This window comes from Triticum urartu, chromosome 3A (genome assembly GCF_056163025.1).
Source record: "Triticum urartu cultivar PI428250 chromosome 3A, HENAU_Tu73, whole genome shotgun sequence".
Taxonomy (NCBI): Eukaryota; Viridiplantae; Streptophyta; class Magnoliopsida; order Poales; family Poaceae; genus Triticum; species Triticum urartu.
Window position 1 is genome coordinate 198,953,616 of NC_141875.1, and position 7,652 is coordinate 198,961,267.

Consider the following 7,652-nt stretch of genomic DNA (forward strand, 5'->3'; position numbering starts at 1 on the left):
GTGACTTCATCAGGGCCCTCTACAAGTGGGACAAGGATAAAAAGGTTTTTTACATGGACCAGATCACAAGGAAATTGATTAGACTACTGGAGAAGCAACACCAGCTTGCAGCCGAAAGCCCTACTTCTCCGATGAGGCCCAAGTGGGACACCCCTCTCAACCAGGCCTTGAACGAACTTAAGGGACTCCCTTTGGGCTAGCGGCCGCAATATGATCGTGTGCACGGTGCTGGAGACGGCGCCACGTGGAAGGTGTTTTACAACGAGGGCCCGGAGGCCAAGAAGCAGAAAAAGAAGTTTAGTCAGGCGGACATCAACATGAAGGTGAAGCTTGCGGTCGAGAAAAAAGCAGCTGAGGACGCGAAAAAAGCAGCCGAGGACAAATATGAGTTGCTACAGCAGGCAGTCAATTCAGCTGTAACTGCCTGCAGAAATGATTTCGCTACTAACTTGGTTCAAGTTATCATCAACTTGATGAAGGAAAATCCAGACAAGACGGTACATGATTTCCCGTTGCCCAGTTTTGTCGGGAGCAACTCCATGAACAACAACACCATCGCACCATCACTTGCTCACGCAACCGGGCCCCCTCTCGCAGCCGCTCCCGCTCATAGCAGCCCGTCCTCAGTCTCTGGCGCGCTAGGTGGGCCTTCGTCTTTGGCTGAGCTCGACGCCGTCACAGTAATTACATGTCGCACCAACATATATATATATATATAATATTCCATTTTTGTTGCCTTTCGGATGTTTTACGCCACAGACATATGTGTTTGCAGGCGAAAGAAACCCCGTGCACCATACTCTACTTGATCAAAAGCCAGAAGGTGGACATGGCAAAGGGGATGATAATGGACCCCTTGCAACCCACGTTCCACAACCAGCCGATCCCCGCTGGGCACTTCAGGGTTAGCTTGTCCAGTGTGAAATCGGCGCACGAGGATTTGCCTCCTCCAGTACAGCATGTGGGAGCGAACGACGAGACCCCGCCGCGGACTGGAAGCTGCAAGGGTTGGGTGCTGCTATGGCTGAAGAATCTTATTCGTGTGGAGCCGGCCGGGAGCACACCAATAACCACACATCAACAAGCATGTGCGGAGACCACCACCCCGCCTACGCAATTACCAGCTCCTGTAGTGCTGGGTGAGAGCGGCGGATGACATGATGAAGGGGGTGCAATAGTACTGGCTGATGTAATTTGTCCCGTAGAATAGAGAATGGATGATGAGACGGTGGTCGACCTTATGGATTTCCTCAATACAAACGTGTATGAATGTGACATAGATATGATGAGTCAACCATATGACAAATCAGGCTATCAGCTTGCTAATGAGGATATGGATGATATGCCCGGGCAGGAAGGTCTTAGCAGGGATTGCAAAAAGTCTCTCTTCATGAAATCCTCACAGGACACGCCTGAAGATGCTGCCTCAACACAGGCTCAACTAGCCGGGCGCGAGGGTTGTACAGTACTTAGCCCCGGAACACTGGGGCAGGGGTTAAGGAAGGGTCTGGAAGGTGTGCCCAAGAAAAACGAGAGGAAGAGATCGGGGAAGATAGCTGCCTCCAAACAAGCCAGAGCACATAGCAGCTAGACGATGCATTGTGAAGAGCGTGTACCCGTGAAAGGTGCGGCCATGTTCCATCTCACGGGCGAGCCGATGCTACCACCGAAACTGCTGGAGGCACTATCAGGGGATCTCAGGAGACTGCACGACCATGTGCTGTCGACTGAGAAAAGTCTACTAGCCTCAAAGGATCCAGGATATCCGACATATGCGGCTCGTGTGCCTGAGGAGAAGTGCTACGTCGAGACATGGCCCGCGGAGGTATTCTTCCTGCGGTTTGACCATATCTTTGAGATGTTTCTGACAAGGCGGCTCGACTTTACAATCGTCCGCCTTTTTGTGCTACATATGAGCTCCCTCATGGAGAGTGAAGAAGTCTCGCAAATCTGTGTGGCGGATCCGTACTACATGCACGAGTCTTTCTTGAGTCTGTGCGACTTTGAGCGTGAAACTTCTAGGGAGTACCTCCAAAACTTCATGGTACAGAATAAGGACCGGGAAATTGTCCTCGTGCCTTATCATCCAAAGTAAGTTAGTTCCGGACAACCCTTTCGTACATTTCAATCATTCCTTCTCTCTCTATGGGGAATAATTTGAGGTGTCTTTTCCCCGCAGCAACTGGCGCGCCGTCCTTATCGTTCTTTACCCGCAAGTCTCCCACGCCGTGTATTTTGACCCTTCCAGATACTACGAGAAAAAAGACTACACCCACATAATGAATATTCTAAATGATGCTCTCCAAGGCTTCAGCATTAGAGGTGGCCACATGCATATCAGGAAACAAAGGAACAAGAAGATGGGTTTCGCGTATAAAACTAACTTCTCCTACATCCATGTCCCAAAACCAAGCAAGAAGGATGGATTCTACATCATCCATCTCATGAGTCAGTTCAACGCGGATCATCAAAAGCTTTGCATGAGAAGTAGAAATGATGATCATATCCACAAGTGGCTAGAATCTCATGGAAGCGGATTATAAACTTAGAGATGACTTCTTTCGCATCCAAAGGTACATTGCGACGATCATCATGAAAGAAGTCTTCGATGAGAAGGGGATGTTCCACCACGGCCCTATATCGCGAGCTGACGTCCGAACTCGCATAGGCATGCAACGTCTAGACCTCACGCCGTTCAAGAAGCTAGGGTCCATCCTCCATGATATGGAAGGATGGAACTTCTAGTGATTTATGATGCCTATGATGATATGTGTCACTTGAACTTGTATACTTTTTGTAGCGATGAAACTTTGTGATGTCCACGGTCCCTGCCGAACTTGGGTAACGCTACTTTGTTAGTTTGCGTACGATGACCTGCGTACCTCTAGTCAATTAGTTTGTGTACTGTATGTTGCATCTAGTTGCTAATCCTTTCTTTTTCGATGTTGCTCTAGTATATTTTTTTGCATATATATGATTGTACATCCTCTTCATGAACATGCATCTCTAACAGGTACCTGGTTTCTTGATGGCGAGATGGAAGTGCTATGTCGTGTACAAAGGGAAGGTTCTGGGGGTGTACAACAAGTGGCATAAGTGCCAGGCGCATGTGAATGGGTTCTCAGGCGCCAGCCATAAAGGCTTCAAAAGCAGACAAGAAGGAGAAGCTAGTTACTTGAGGTTCACGCTAGCGCGAGAGAGGACTCGTAACCGCCACCTCATGTACTGCATAGTTCCGCTCTCACTCATAGTGATAGCTCTTCTCGCGTATACCTTTGTTTAGATGGATGACTTCGTAGTTGCAAGTATTCGAGACTTGCATGTATCGCTATTTTTGAGATGATGACAAGATACCACTTTGTGTTGGATGATGATTATGATGAGACTATTTGTATGTATATGCTATTATTACATTTGTGGTCTCACAGGCATTTGTATGTGTATCATGATGACATTTGTATGTGCTAAAGATTCTTCTATAAAGCATGTTCAAATACAAAACAAATATGCCAGAAAAAAACAAAAAACTACTAAAATTAGCAGTCGCAAGTGGATAAAAGTTAGCAGCAGCGCCACGATAGCAGTTGCGCGTCCAGGCAAAGCGCGCTAGAGCTACTAGCAGTAGCGGGCTTCCACTAAGCGCGCTGCTGCTACACTTGTGTAGCAGTAGCGCTGGTGAGCACGCGCTACTGCTACGTGTCAGCTGTAGCGCCTTATTAGTAGCGCCAGTCCCCGCGCTACTGATACACCTAAAACCCGCGCTGCAGCTAGCCTTTTCCCTAGTAGTGCCCGTACCATCTCTCTCGCTGCCTCGCCCTCCTCCAGTTGCGGGCGACGTAGCTCACGGAGCGCCTTCGCCACCTCCGCACCAAGATGGCGTCCTAGCACCAAGACGCGCGGCCCCTCGGCGTGACCAGCCGCGCGAGGTGCCCGTGTGCGAAGAATGAAGCTACCAAGAGGTTCCCCGACCACGAGAAAACGCTCCCGCACTCCCGGCACCACCACGTCAAGACCGTGTGCTGCCTGTGGCGGCGGTGCGTGGGCATCAAGATCAAGCTCCGCCCCCGCGACGGGCCCCGGTGGCCAGCGCAGGCTGCCGTGCCTTCATTCCAGAGTTGCTTAGCGTCGTTTGGCCCGGTCAGTTCAAGCCAGACCTGCCCCCGCGCTATGACGGCACCCCCGACGCTGCAGAATTCTTGCAGCTCTACGAGTTGAGCATCGAGGCGGCCAGCGGCGACAAGAAAGTTGTGCGAACTGGTTTCCCATGGCTCTCAAAGATTGTGCTCGCTCATGGCTCCTGAATTTGCCCCCGGGGTCAATCTCCTCCTGGGGTGAGATGCGCGACCGCTTCGTCGCAAACTTCTAGGGCACCCGCGACCGCCCACCGGCTGTGGGTGACCTGCGCCGCATCAAGCAGCAGCCGGGAAAGACCCTGTAGAAGTACATCCAGCACTTCAACGGCGTTTGCCTCAAGATTTCCAAGGTGACGAATGAGGCCATCATTTCAGCGTTCTCTGATGGTGTCCGAGACGTCAAGATGAAGTACGAGCTCGCCATCCACGAGGAGTTGTGCACGGCTCTGGAGATGTTCAACATGGCGACCAAGTGCGCAAGAGCTGAGGAGGGGCGCCTCTCCCTCCTCGAGCTCCCTGCTGCCGACCCAGAAGAGAAGAAAGCCAAGGCCAAGGACGTGAAGCGCAAGGGAGTAGCCGTGCTCGTGGCGGAGCCGGACATGAAGCGCAGCTGGGACCACCCCGAGTCGTCTAAGAGCAGCCATCCGTTCTGCGCCTTCCACAACGTACATAGCCACAACACCAACGACTGCCAGGAGCCCAGGGCCATTCGAGATGGACGCTTCGGTCGACGCCCCGAGCGCAGCGACCGGGGCTACGGCCGAGGAGGAGGACGAAGCGGAGGACGCTAGGACAACCGCGGCCCCCGTCAGGAGTGGTGCAACTGGCCTCACGAGGACCACTGGCAGCACCAGCCTCGTGAGGGCGCCCAAAGGGAGCAGCCTCGTGAGGACCGGCCTCAGGGCAATACTGGCCTCCCTTCGTTGCCGCCACCGCCAAGAAGGAACGACAACCACCATCAAGATGAGGGGGCTGGGGGCTTCCAAGAGCCGCGTGCTATTGCGTGCATCTTGGGCGATGCTCAGGCCCCAGCCTCCCAGCGCATCTTCAAACAGTTTGCTCGTGAGGTGAACGCGGCCCTTCCCAGGCTCACGGCCACGCGCCCGCTCAGGTGGTCCAAGTGCGCCATCACCTTCAGCTCGTCGGACCAGCTCAAATGCGCGGCTACTGTCGGCGCCCTCCCGATGCTTTGCTCACCCGTCATCAGCAACGTCCAAGTCACCAAGACCCTCATCGACGGCGGCGCAGGGCTCAATGTCCTGTCCGTCGAGACATTCGATAGCCTCCAAGTAACATACGATCAGCTATAGCCTACCGAGCCTTTCTCAGGAGTGACCGACGGCTCCGCCACCCCGATAGGGCAAGTCTGCCTCCCTGTCACTTTCGGCCAGCGTAACAACTACCGCACCGAGCTCATTGACTTCGGCGTCGCACACATCCGTCTGTCGTACAACGCCATCCTTGGGTATCCAGCATTGGCCATGTTTATGGCAGTGACCCACCATGGCTACAACGTCCTCTAGATGTTAGGAAGCGGCGGAGTCATCACGGTCCCTTGCGAAGAAAGAGATGCGGTGTGCTCCCTTGAGCGCGCCTTCCAAGCCGCAGCAATCAAAGACCCCGACCACGAAGGCACCCTCTACCCTCTTGAGGCCATCCCTAAGAAGAAAAAGTAGCTACTCCACCCGGGGCCTCAGGAGAGCGGCGTCTCCGGTGGCACCACCTCAGGATCCGCGCCCGCAGTTGGGGCGCCTCCCTCCCTCGCATAGGAAGGCGCACCTGGCGCCCTCCTCGGACATGGCTCGGGGGCTCTCTTCTGGAGGGCCTCAGACCTAGCCAACATCACGAGGGAGGCACTCGGGCACCATATGGAGGCGTGCTTCGTCGCACGTTTCCCATAGAAGGGCGCCGGGTGAGGAGCGCCCAGTTCTCAGGAGTTCATTGTCAAGGCAACCCAGGAGCTTCAAGAGGCAAGAACCATACGCGGCGACCGCCGCCCACCACCCGGCGTAGCTCCCCATCCTGGCGAGGACAGTGGGCTACGCGTCTGCATCGACATTCCAGGGCTCAATAGGGCCGCATCTCAGGAGCGCTTCTGGCCTTCGCACATTGGTTGGTGCGAGGGTCCACCTCACAGCTATGTTCGCATGCCATTTGGCCTGCCAAACGTAGCTGTCACCTTCCAACGCCGCATATGGAGCATCCTGATGGGTCAGGAGGCCAGGCATCATGCAATGCTGGCGGAGATGGCGACGGTCCTCAAGGAACCACTCGAGCCCCTAGAGCCTCCTAAGGCTCAGGGCCCTGGTGGCCCGTGAGGAGCGACTCCTTCAGCGCGCGCCCTCAGCTACTTCAACACTCCTCCGACAACGGTAACATGTGACATTTTCCGGTTTACTCAGCTAGGAGCGCCCCTTGGGCTGCATCATTCCCAGGTCGCATGGGCGTGTCCCTGCGACATGTATCTTTTTGCATCTTTAGCTTACTCTGTCGGGAGAGCCCCTTGGGCTGCATCATCCCCAGGCTGCTCGGGTCCGTCCTAGTGGCATGTATCGTCTTTGCATCTATTTGAAATAGCTAGTTCCCTTGCATGGGTTACCAACAATTACCACCTGCCTGCCCGGCACTTTGATGCCATGAACGTCATAAGCCCTTGCAAGCCCGCCCACGACCACCTCATGAAAGGACTGGCACGTCGTCTGTGCTCGGGTCCGTCCCTGTAGTGTCGCCAAACCCAAGAGGCCGAGCCCTGGCTCGTGGGCCCGCTCCTTTGTATGTCACCTCCCATGGCCCTTGGTGCCTTGTTCTCGCATGAGCTAATCATCGACGGACAGGCTAGGTCACGCGACCCAGTGCCTCGCCACCGCGGGAGCTGCACGCCGGGCATCTTTCTTCAGAATCCTTCACATGAGAAGACTAGGCACGACATCAGTGCTCGGGTCCGTCCCTGCAGCGTCGATAAATCCAGCAACCGAGCTCTGTCTGGCGGGCCGGCCCCGTTCACGTCACCTCTTGGGGGCATTGGTGTTTGTCCTTCTCATGTGATCGCCTCAGGAGATTCGTCCAGCGCATGATGCCTAACCATCTCGCAGGATGACTGATACGTCTCCAATGTATCTATAATTTATGAAGTATTCATGCCATTATATTATCTGTTTTGGATGTTTATGGGCTTTACTAAAGACTTTTATATTATTTTTTGGGACTAACCTATTAACCGGAGGCCCAACCCAAATTGTTGTTTTCTTGCCTATTTCAGTGTTTCGAAGAAAAGGAATATCAAACGGAGTCCAAATGGAATGAAACCTTCGGGGGCGTTATTTTTGGAACGGAAGCAATCCAGGAGACTTGGAGTAGACGTCAGGGAAGCTTCGAGGTGGCCACGAGGCAGGGAGGCGCGCCTGCCCCCCTGGGCGCGCCCCCCACCCTCATGGGCCCCTCGTGGCTGCCCTGACCGACTTCTTTCGCCTATATATATCCATATACCCTAAAAACATAGGGGAGCAGAATAGATCAGGA

At 54.0% G+C, this 7,652-nt stretch overlaps 1 pseudogene; it reads left to right on the plus strand.

Annotated features, from left to right (window-relative positions):
• Positions 1-4,537: 4,537 nt before the first annotated feature.
• LOC147979184 (uncharacterized) lies at positions 4,538-5,969 on the plus strand (annotated as a pseudogene).
• The last annotated feature ends 1,683 nt before the right edge of the window (positions 5,970-7,652 follow it).